We start from the raw sequence: 13,056 nt of genomic DNA, 5'->3' as shown, positions 1-13,056 counted from the left end.
AGACAAGAGACTGAATGTTGCACAACCCTTCTTCATTGGTTTGTACAGTCTAGGGTTTGAAACCTAACTTATCCTTACGCGATTACTTTTTTCATCTTTTTTTTTTTTTTTTTAAAGTACTCCTGGTTATATAGACTTAGTTTTGTGACCAAATTATAATGCTGGCATATCCCTGAGTTAAGTAAGTTTTAGTCTTTTGTTTCATTTCATTTTGGGGGCCTGGATTTTGAGCAAGCCTTTTGATTTCCAGCACTGTGATCACAGTTGACCTCTATCCACAGCTTTCTACTCTGAAATCCAGTATTTGAAATTTCCATTAGACAAACATGAGATAAAAATGTGTGTGGCAAGAACTGTCACACCTTAACTTCCTCTATTTATCCACATGGTATAAAGATGGCCACTGGGTTTTCTGTTTGGTTTAAACTTTGTGTTTATGAACCAGAGGAAAATAGAAGGTAGAAAAATATCCCCTGCCTACTTGCAGGATGGAAGGCTGCCATTTCTACACTACTGGTGTGTATTTCAGTTTGGTTCCATTGTACATTGTGGTCAATATTTATTTCCTTCTGAAAGAAGAGTAATTATCAGGATCTGGTTTTGGAATTTGTGGGGTTTTTTTTCTCTCGATCTAAGTTTTCTTATACTTAGTAGGACCATGGCACAACATGTGTTACAAGTGTCTTTTAAAGGTATTATTTTATTTAACCTAATACATACCACCATTAAAATTCCCATACCATAATGAGTTACTGCAATTGGATAGATACTACCCAAGAATAAATTAACTTGTAAAGGGAATTTATCTTCTTTGGAGTTCTGATTTTTAATAACATTTCAAAAATGGTAGGACTGCCTTCACAGATAATCATTACATGGAGCATTTGTGGGAAATTATGGCTCATATAACATCATACATAACTCCTTCCTCCTTTCTCCCAAAGACCTAGTTAATGTTTTTCTTGAGAGCCTTTGAAAGGAAAGTCTGCTATGGATGCAAGATCACATTTTGAATCCCAATGAAGAACATTGCTTTTACTGTAGATGTGGAAGGCTAAGGCGTTTAATCAGAAATTTAAGATGAGACCTTTGAACTGTGTGATTCTGGGATGCAGGAGCCACGCTTATGGATGCTTGGTGCATGACCCCATTGCGGGGCATTTGAGGAAACTGTGTCTCAGCTACTGTGCACTTCAGTTAAGCAGCAAGTGGCACAGGCTTCGTGGAGTGCCCAGAATAGCAGCTCTAAGAATATAGTTATATATATATAGGAATAGTCAGCTCATATATGTCTGTGTGTATTTTTATACTTACGTATAGGGAAAGGAAGTGTTCTGGTGTGAGTCTTTATAGTCAAAATAATATTGTCTCATTTTCAATATTGGACAAAACTGGTGCCAGCCCACCAGGAAGGCCTGCAGCCTAACCATCTGTCACAGATGGACAGAAGGGAGAGCTGCTGAAACTGAAATGACTTCACTGAGGGAGTTTTCCTTAGGATATTCTCATCATCATTTGTGAGCTTTGCTTCAGTGAACAATAAAAATGAAAGGCATCTTGTATGTTAAGTTTAGTTTAATTGAGTCTCCATGACTCTGCAGTGATTTTTTAAAATTATTTTCAAGGTGGTTATTGGTTTCCAATGTTCTTCTGATGATATTTTAATATTATTTAAACTCAACAGGGTTAGAAAAATCCATACCGGCCCACCAAGAATTGTTATCAACAAATTATGTTTTAAAACCTCTTTATGAGTATGAGACTTTTGCCTACATGTATGTCTGTGCACCACATTCATGTAATGCCCGTGGAGGCCAGATGAAGGTGACAGATACATGGGACTGGAGGTACAGATGGTTGTGAACAGCCTAGTGGGTATGGGAACCAAACGGGTCCTTAGCAAGTGCTGTCAACTACTGAGCCATATCTCAGCTTCCTCAACAAATTCTTTCAATACCAACTTTAACCCTCAAAATATTTTAGTACCCATGGAAGTAACAGATATTTTATGAACTTGCAAATAGCCCCCATTCAGAAGATAACTGTAGAAGCAGAACAAATAGTAAAGGATGATAACTATCTGTCTACCTATCTATCTATCTATCTATCTATTTATCTATCTATCTATCTATCTATCTATCTATCTATCTATCTATCTATCTATCTATCATCTATCTATCATCTATCTATTATGGTGGTCTTTCTTAGGAAAGAACAATGTGTTGGTAGATTGAAGGGTGGTTTAAGGTATAAGGCATTCTCTGGAACGCTTTTTTGGTTAAGGTACATTACAAATGCAAGTATTATTTTTAAGTATCATCTTCATGTCCATCTATTTTTGTGCATTATAAGACACTAAAACAACACTCTTAAATATTTATTGTCCGACCAGTTTCATCCACTGAAGTGATGAATTTTAGAAGTTGTCACCCCTAAGACCATGCTCTTACCCTGTCTTCTGATGAAAACCCTCTTCCTAATAGGTCCTCCTCCCCCTTTCCAGGCCTTTTTTTTGTGTGTGTGTGTGGACCACTGAGTTTAGTTAGTTTCTTCCTTTAGTGTTGGTAGGAGATTGTTTACTGGAGCATGGACAACATATCAGTGGCTATACCACTGAAAAATAAAAATGGAAGCCCTTCTCCAGCTGCTGATAATCCCTCAAGGAAGAGTGGTGCATCATGGCAAATGTTGACAGGTTCAGTCAGATGCAGGTCTCGTGCAGATGACCTGACTTGCAATGAGTTTATGAGTGTAATATACATAATGTGTCTAGAAGATGTCTTTTTGCTACACCTCTCTCCATTATCTAGCTCTGACGTTCTTTCCACCTCTTCTCTGAGCATTGGAGGGAATGATGTAACTACCTCATATTGCACCTCACCATCATTAATTTTCTGCATTTTGACTCATTATGGGTTTCTGCATTAACCTCTATCTGCTGCCATCGAGTGTTTCTGTGATGAAGAATGGGTGTATAAACATGAGTATTAGAAAGCGGTTTGACAACCTGATCGTTTAGAGTCCCTGCCAGAACCTATAACCTCGGCAAGATTCACAGAACCAGTAATGACTTCCTACCTTTGCCGGCTGCAAATCCATTCAGAAGGTAATCAGTTGCTTCCACAACAGTCATGCCACCACTGTGCTAAGCAGTGGTTCTCAACCTTCCTAATGCTGCGACTCTTTAATACAGTTGCTCATGTTGTGGTGATCCCAACCACAAATTATTTTTGTTGCTACTTCATAACTGTAATGTTGCTACTGTTATGAATACTAATGCAAATAGCTGATATGCAGGGTATCTGATATGTGACCCTGTAGGGGTTGTGACCCACATGTTGAGAACCACTATGCTAGAGTGTATACTTTGCACAGTTGTGTACAATGGTTGTTTTCTCCCAGCATCCTGTAGGGTGCTTTCTGGGTGGAGGCTTCTAACTCATCTTTAGCTTAATTTCTCTATGTCCTCTGACCAAAGTATACAGTGCCTTCAGCAGGAGGCCCTTACCATCATGTTTTGGTGGTCAACCTGGAGCAATGGCAGTAGTTTGCATTAATTTGGGAAACGATAGGACCTCTCTGGTGAGCAGCTCTTTGCAAGGTATCTTATACCTGGCACTGGGATTTTCTTTTAACAACCAATGACTTCTGTTAGGAAGGTACTTCTCAGTTCAAACTCTTTTATTCCTAATTACATTTTAAATAAGCTCCTAAAATAAAACAACAGGTTTCCATGCAGCATTCAATATATCCTTATGCAGATAAAGACTGTTATCATCAAGTCTTTGCCAGCACTTGTAGCCATTTCTTTTATTGATAATAGCTATTCTGACAACCCGTAAGTTGAAATCTTAAAGTACTTTTAATTTGTGTTTCTCTGATAGCTAATGATGTTTTACACTTAAAACATGTTTTACACTTAAAACATTTTTTCTTAATTTTTGAGAATTTCATATAGTATACAATAAAATATTACCATATCTAACCCCATCTCTCTCATCCAAGCCCCCATATCCCTCAAATATTCTTCCCTTTCATTTTCATGTCTTAAAAAAATACAATCCCTAAAGTCCAGCTAGTGCTTCCCATATATTTCTGGATACTGAGTTATCCACTAAAGATGGGAAACCTAAAAGTGGTCACATCCTCAAAACAGAATGATTGTTCCCACGCTAGCAACTATCCACTGCTTCTCAGCAAAGGACACAATCTGGAGAGCATCGATCACATCTGTGCTGAAAACTTGGCTGGTTTAATCTCATATAGGTTTTGTGAAGGTAACCACAGAAGCCATGAATTCATGATTTTGATAATGTATCTTGTCCAGAGGACAGCATTTGACAGCATTCTTCCTCATCCTTGGCTCAAAATACAACTCTGAAAAAAAGTTAGAATGGAATTATCATATAGGCATGGATGGATTAGGTCACTCCCTGTGGTGGTATTGTGTTCCCCAAAATATTGTGTACCCTAATAAACTTATCTGGGGTCAGAGAACAGAAAAGCCACTAGATAACTTAGGATAGGCAGTGGTAGCACATGCCTTTAATCCTAGCATCCCAGAGGCAGAAATCCATCTGTTCAAATATACAGCCAAGCATGGTGACTCATGCCTTTAATCCCAGGGAGTGGTGGTAGAAAGCAGAAAGATATATAAGGCGTGAGGACCAGAAACTAGAAGCTTTTAGCTGGTTAAGCTTTCAGGCTTTCTAGCAGCACAGTTCAGTTGAGATCCATTTGGATGAGGACTCAGAAGCTTCCAGTCTGAGGAAACAAGACCAGCTGAGAAGTTGGCCAGGTGAGGTTAGCTGTGGCTTGTTCTGTCTCTCTGATCTTCCAGTGTTCACCCCAATACCTGGCTCAGGTTTGATTTTATTAATAAGAACTTTTAAGATTCCTGCTACAACTCCCAGAAGACAATGGTCATTAAATGAAAATCACAGTACAAGATATGGGACACTTCCTGTCAGTTATGGGTCACAGAGATTCCAGAAGTCTTCACAAAGAACACAGCCCATCGCCGTTGCCCTTGGTTATGCACCATAACTACATGGTCAGACCCCATTTCTGAAGATACCACACACTTTGGCAGCAGGATGTAGAAAAAACAATCTCAAACCAAGTAGGAATCTTCCCTGTCTGGCTAAATTTCATAGAACCAGGAAGTGCTATGCAGGTCACTAGGGGAGAAAAGACATCAATGGTCTTCATACCCAGTGTGAGGCCTCCCATGATTCAATGCTGACCTTCCAAGCATAGTGTGCTACTGGTGAAATAGTGGCTCCATTTGATGGGTGGTATCATTTAATTACAGTGTTTGTTTATTTTGTGGGGATGCGATATGGAAGTCTGGTTAATCTGTCCAGTGGAGAAAGTGGAGTATTGAAATCACTGACTGTTACTGTGTTGGCATTAATCTGTGTCTTCATATCTTAGTAGTATTTGTTTTATTAAATTGGGTGAATCTGTGCTTGGTGTGTATATATTTAGAATTGTAATTTCCTCTTGATGGGTTGTTTCTTTAAGCATATGAAGTGACTCTCTTTTTCTCTTCTGACCAGATTCAGTTTATAGTCTATTTTTTTTTTAAGATTGTAGAATGGCCATGCTCATCCACTTTAGATCCCAATTGTTTGGAAGACCTCATTCTATTATCTCACACTAAGACAATGCCTATCTTTGAGGATAGGAATATTTCTTGGAGGCAACAAAAGAATTATTTTCTTTTCCAATCCAATCCATTTGTCTGTGTCTTTTGATACAGGAATTGAGACTATCCATACTCAGTTCAGAGTTATTATTGAAAGCTGTTTGGTGTGTATTGATCCCTATAATTTCATAGGTTGTGTGCTTTCTTATACTCCTCTGTTTCACAACTGTTTTAGTCTTATGTATGTTTTCTTGTACCCTCTTGGGTGTGTTTATCCCCAATGTCCTTTATGGGTTGGCTTGATAGTCATAAATTCTTTTAGCCTGCTTTTTGTCATAGAAAGTTTTTCTTTGTCCTTTGATTATGATTGATAGTCCTCTCTGACATGTTATGCTGGGTTGGCAGTTGTGATCTTTCAGAATTTGAAATATATCTCTCTAAGCCCTTCTGGCTTTTAAGGCTTTTACTGGAAAGTTGTAGGGGACCAGCCCCCACCTTTTACAGGGTTCCTATGAGGAGAGAGGAATAAGGAATGATAGATAGAATGATAAGCCTAGCTGACGAGAGGAAAGACAGAAACACAATATCCAACGGCCCAGAACATTATTCCAAAGGGCTTTTTATAACAAGGCCAAGTTGTAAGGCAAAAGACTTCCCCTTGCTAGATACAACCAAGTGTAGACACTTCCAAACAACTGGTACCCAGGCCTATCGTCCAGTCATCCTCTTATGCAGTCCTGCTGGGTAAAGCAAGCTCATATACAACTAGGAAACCTCTGTGGGCTCCCATAGAGTCAGGAGTTATTCTGATGGGCTACCTTTATATGTGACTTAGTGCTTCTCTATTGCAGTTTTCAATATGCAGTGGGCCATTTTCATTTTATTTATTTGGTGTTTTAGCTCTGCTCTAACTTGGAAAGTTTCTTTTCTGTTCCTGTTTGGTGTTCTGTGAGCCTCTTGGTTCTGGATGGCCATCTCCCCCAACCCCCCCAGTTTTGGTAAATTTTCTTCTGTTACTTTATTGAAAATATTTCCTATTCCTTTGGCATGGAATTCTTCTGCTATTCTCAAAATTCATGAATTTGCCTTTGTACAGTGTCCTAGAGATTTTGAATGTCACATTCATATGGCCTTTGAAACTTACCATCATTGACCTTGACTGAGTGATCCAATTCCTCTACCTTGTCTTCAAGCTCTGAAATTCTGTCCTGCACAGCATCCATTGTGTTGGTGAGGCTCTCTCCACTGAACTTTTTATTTGATCTATTATCGTTCATTTCTGTCATCACTTTGGCTTGCTTTTTCCTTCTGCATTTCTGTCTCTTTATTGAGTTCTATTTTCCTATCATGAATTGACCTCCTTAATTCATGTGGCTATTGGTGTTCCCTTAGAATATATTTGTGTCCTGTTTGATTTGTTTGAACATATCTATCACTGTTCTTTCTAGAGTTTTATCTAGATCCTTTTCATTGGGGGCTGTTACTGTGGAGTTAATAACTTTTGGAGGAGACAGTTGTCTTGCTTTTTTTTAGTTCATTGGTTTTGTGCTAGGATCTGTCTCTCTAGGAAGAGACCATTAGTTAAGATTTTCGTTGTTGTCTTTTAATTCTATTCACATTTCTACTTTTTAGAAGAGGTGTTTGTTGTTTTCAGGAGGGACTATGCTGTGTGAGGGTTCAAGTTATATTTTTTTCTCTTAGGCTGTTGTTGTTTACGACACTAGGCCACCTCTCCAGACTGCTACTATGACTTAAATACTGTCTGTGACTGTAGACATTGTCCAACAGTCAACCCACCATGAAAATAGTGTCTGTTGATTACAAAATGGTCGCTTGTCAAGTCCAGGTTTCGGGGGTGTGTGGGGGGGTTATACTAGTGTACTAGTACATGAGTTACTGTGGGTATGAGTGGGAAAGAGAAAGAAAGAAACCACACTGTGATTAGTGAGTAGGATTAGGATGCTGGGTAGGAAGTAAAGGAAGGGGATCTGCATGAAGGATGAATATAGAAGAAAGGAAAAGGGGGTGGGGAGTGGGGTGTGGGAGTATTGGCTGAAGGCAGACTAAAAGGAGAGGAGCAAAGATGCACTCAGATAATGTAGAACAGTCTCTTTCCTCAGGAGGCTGAGTCACGGAGTCTGCAAACTAGGGCACTGTGTGTTCTCTGGGAGAGATAAAAGGAGAATAATAAGATCCGAGGGGGGAAAAGAGGCAGGGACAGCAAGGGACCAGGTGGCCCGCTATGTTGACCATGGGTATTATATAAATGAGAATTGCTGTAGAGGGTAATAAGAGCTGGGTGGTGACTGGGTCTAGGGCCCGATTCTGAACTGAATCCCCAGCCTCACAAAGTGACCTGAGATGGGGGCCAAAGTCTTGATTAGGAGTGGGAGGTAAACTGATAATTTATAACCTTTCTTAATAATATGATTAATTTTCTCAAAGAACTCACACCTAGTTGCCAGTTTAAAAAATCTCTCAATTACTTTTTATTTTTATTGTAGTCTGTAAACTGTTATGCAGACTATTCAGTCAACATCTTTTAACCTCTGTATCTCCTGTTATATTTAGCCTTTAAATTTCAATATTACATTTTAAATGTTAGATACCTAACAAATATTTGAGCTAATGAAAAAGACTATATGCCATTGCTCACAGAGGCTTTCTTTCTTTTGTCTATATTAATTGAAAGGGCCATAGAAAGGAGTAAATTAGACTAGGTTTTTCAAATCAACAACAACAACAACAAAAAACCCCAGAACTAAGAATAAATTGTATTTACTTCTGGGAAGCATTGGAGTACATGCCTTGGAAAACAGGCCATTCATTTCTTTAATTCTTCAATACAAGTCTTGGTTGGCTTTTCCCAGCTGTCCTGGCCTAGCAACCTGCTGAGGCCTCAGGTGGGGAAGCCACAGTTGGCCAGCTGTTCTCAATAATCTGCAGAATTCATTATCTGTCTGCGAACAATGCTGAGGTCTGGTGGAGCCTTCTTTTAGAAGAAACAGACAAAGCTTGAAGGGTATGAGCGATCTCGCAGATCATTAGTCACAGGACAGAAGACAGAGGGCTCTTTTTATTCTTTCTTTCCCTTTTTTCATTCTTTCTTCCTTTGTATAGGGGAGAAATTACCCTGAGAGTTTTTTGAAAATCAGTCTCTCCCATTTGCACCAAAACACACACTGAAAGGAATTTTCAAGAGAACTCTTCGAGAAAGCAAGTAAATTGAATTCTTGCTAGGTCTTAAAGGTTTATTATTTAAAAAGTGACCAGAATGTTGGCTGGATACTCGTATATGTTTCTAGTGAAATTGTAACTGCTTGTCTTGTGTGTAATGGGATCAAGCTCACAATATGAGTGCTGGTGTGTGTGAACATGTATTCACACACACATACAGCATATCTATGGGAGTTAAGATAATGATAAAGATGCTTTATTACCTCAGCTATAAAACAATAGGGGTGGGATATGAGTGCAGCTGAGTGGTAGAGCACTTTTCTAGAATGTGCAGGGTTCTGGGTCAATTGCCCAGCATCAAGGGGAGTAGTATGTATATGTGTGTATATATATATCACCAACCATTTATACACACACGTATATTTATATATAATACAGCTATAATTTATATCTATAATCAGATATATGATATAAATATATATTACACATTCATTTATATCATTTATATATATATATGTCATAGGTCTATATAAATACATAAATATAAATACATCTTGTGTATGTTTAAATAAATGAATATACTATATAGGAAAATAAATATCAAACACAAATAACAGGCGTGGGTATTTTCATACCTGAGATGTAGATACTGTTGCCGTAGGTGCGATTGCACATGGAACTCTAGCACCGGTTTGAGTCTGTAAAAGCCAAGGTGGTATTCACCTTAAGAATAATAAAGCTATGTGCCTATTTTAAATTTACTTATGCTACTTTAATGGAACCTGGATACAGTGAAAAAAATTAAGAATGATTATAGACCCCAGAGTAGGACAACATGAACTGGAGATATAAGAAGGCAGTGTGCATGTGTAATTGAGGTGTATAAAATAACAATGTATATAAAAAAAATAAAATTGATGGCAAGTAAGTAAAATTTCCCCTCTCTCTTTTTTTCTTTCTTTTTAGTGAACTTAGTTTCTAGGTAGCCCAGGCTTGACTAGAGCTCTTTATGTAACCATTCTGTCCTCAATTTACCAATCCTTTTGTCTCATCTAACTTGTTAGCTAGATTATAGTCAGGTCCTACCATACCAGGCAAGGAGTTAGGGTTTTATTGTAGTTTTATAGAAGTTAAAATATACTGTTATCTCTTAGATATTGTTTTGGAAAAGGTCTAACAATTTTATACAAAATGTTCTTCATTATGCAATATATTGAGTTTATGGACTTCCAGATTTATGCAGTATAGAGGGCATGAAGGTCTTTGTGTTCATGGACATGTGCTAGAGAGCCTGGAATGTTAAACACACAGGGCTGTTCCTTCAAGGGAAGGAATGCAAAACCTGTTTTCCACCCAGAAGGCTGGAGCAGCTGTGCTTTCTAGCCTGGTCACCTTTGCATAATCGGTGTGGCCAGAGCAGCACTGGATGCTCCTCCAGACCCTTCTCATAAACTTGTTTTTCCCAGTCAAACTATAGAACCTATTTTTTATGGAAGGTGTGGCACGTACTTTTCAAGGAGTTTTGATGTAGTCACGTCTGATCTATATCTAGCTTACTTTGTTCCTCCAAGAGATTTAGGTATGGTCTTAGTTAGGGTTTCTATTGTTGTGAAGAGACACCATGATCACAGCAATTCTTATAAAGGAAAACATTTAATTGGGGTGGCTCGCTTACATTTCAGAGGATTAGTTCATTATCATCATGGTGGGGAGCATGGCAGCATGGAGGCAGATGTGGTGCTGGAGAAAGAGCTGAGAGTTCTTACATCTTGACTCACAGCAAATAGGAAATGGTCTGAGACACTGGGTGTGGCTTGAGCATATATGAGACCTCAAAGCCCGCCCCCACAGTGACACACTTCCTCCAACAAGGCCACACCTACTTCAACAAGACCATACCTCCTAATAGTGCCACTCCCTTTAAGGGGGTCATTTTCTTTCAAACCACCACATGTTTGCTTTGTTGTGCATGCAAGATTGAGAAAATCATCACGAAAATGTTTTCATCAGATTGTATTGTGCTTAAATGTGTCTAAAATAAACCACTCAGACTCCTGGGGTCAGATTCCCAAAGTTTGAACCAACATTGGCTATGCTGTGAAGGTTGCAGAGATCCCCACAATGTAGCATAAAGGAATAGAAAGTAATGTAATGAAGAGTTGTCTATATTGGGATAAACTGCTTTTGAGAGCTCATATGGGAAGATAAAAGACAGCTGTTTAGAAACATTGTTTATAAAGACTAAATGTATTATAAAAATGGTAAGTTCATACTTTATGGAATTAAAATTGGAAGTAAAGAAACTGAAATATGAAGTCAATCAAAATCAAGGTCTGAGGCACCAGTAGTCTCTTCATTTAGGAGATTGTAGAACTGAATTTCTTTATTCCCTTCATGACAACATGATTTTTATCAGAACTGTATGCTTGATCCAACCATGAAATTTTACATATATATATAATAGAGTAGACTTTTCTTTATAATTTGGCTGTAAAAGTTAATTTCTGATAACTATATACTTCTACGTATTATAGTATATGAAACAAAAATACAGGTTAAGATGAAAAGATCCCACAGAGACATACTAAGTGTTATGTGTACACCTGTTTGGACCCTGATTTAGATAACTAAGTCTAAAGGGACATTTTCAGATAAACAGGAATAATTAAACATGAATTATAATGTAGGAACTATTGAAATTTTTACATTAAATGTCTGGCTGGGGAGATGGCTCAGCAGGTAAGTAAGTGCCTAACACTCAAATGTTGTGATCTACATTCATTCTTGGACATGGTTATAAGCCAATAGAATACTAGCTGTTTGGGATCCCAGTGTAGCCCCGATCCTTTCTCAGGGTGAGACTTTTTTTTAAAGTAGATTTTTCTATTTTTATTTTTTTAAAAAAGAAATTTTTAATAATTCTTATTATATATAGTTTTACCTTTCCTTCTTAGACAAAAAGGGGGGAATGTTATGGGAATTCTGTCACTGGTCCTCTATCTAATTCAAAAGAGTGTTTTAGTCTAAGAGGTGGGTTTTACATTAGGGATGGATGTGACCTGGAGAAGAGGCAGAGTGAGGAGAAGCAAAGCCCTTTGGAGCTGGGAAAGAATGAGCAGCAGGTGTTCTTGCTGTAGCTTGGATGCATCCCAGGTTTTCCTTTAATATTTGTGCATGGAATTTGTTTATTAATAAACAGTAAAGAATCATTTATAAAACATGGTGTGTTCAAAGACAAAAGAACCTTTTTAGTCAAAGCCCTTTGGTCCTTCAGAGTCCTATCATACACTGGAGGAAATATTTTCAACATCCAGTTCAAACACCTAAAGGTAAAAATCCAATTCTTCAGTCATGGTCTGGAAGTTTGGAGTAGGCAGAGATGAGAGAACGGAGAAATCCTGCTGAACTTGAGAAGTCCAAGGATGGGCAGATGAGTGTTACTAGATAAAAGCTACCCATACCAGTGGGAGGTCTATGGTTACCTTGGGTGGGCTGGTGGGTGGGCAGGGGTCAGCCAGGGAGCTGACAGAGGAAAATAGACCCACTGATGTAGAACCGCATGGCTGTTTGAAGCCTTGCTCCAGGTTAGCCGTTTGTTTTTGTCATTGAACTTAGCTCTCTAAATGACTTCTTGGATCGCCATCTTTCCATTTCAGAGAGACTCCAAGGCAGTGCAGAGTGGCCACTCTGGACAATAGTCAAAAGACTACATCACAGGTTCTCAGAGCCATTCCTAAATAAGTGCAAAAGGCTGACCGGTCGACGGCTCTAAATAAACAGCTTCTTTCCTTAAAGAGGAACGGACTTGTTTAGATAATGTAAAAACATTCATTAAAAATTCAGCCAACTGGTGGTTGTAGCTTTCTAGTCACTAGTGTTTTTAATTACTAATTTAGAGTTGACAAGAATAAATAACAATTAAATTCCAATAAGTTGGAGAAAGTATAAGGAAGATAGGTGTGTGTGTGTGTGTGTGTGTGTGTGTGTGTGTGAGAGAGAGAGAGAGAGAGAGAGAGAGAGAGAGAGAGAGAGAGAGAGAGAGAGAGAGGCTTACTGATTGACTTCTTCCTTGCACCTCTGAGCGGCCAGGCAGCTCTCCCTCTTATTATTACTCTGCTATAATCTGTCTTGATTCCAACAATTGACTGTCATTGAGGCCGTCCGACTCCTGGAAAAGGTTGCCGGCTCATCCATTCAATACCGTCTTCCTTGCCACACCCTACAGCATG

The sequence above is a fragment of the Peromyscus maniculatus genome, chromosome 18, assembly GCF_049852395.1.
Source record: "Peromyscus maniculatus bairdii isolate BWxNUB_F1_BW_parent chromosome 18, HU_Pman_BW_mat_3.1, whole genome shotgun sequence".
Taxonomy (NCBI): domain Eukaryota; kingdom Metazoa; phylum Chordata; class Mammalia; order Rodentia; family Cricetidae; genus Peromyscus; species Peromyscus maniculatus.
The sequence above is the reverse complement of the archived record's forward strand: the minus strand, read 5'-3'. Positions refer to the sequence as shown.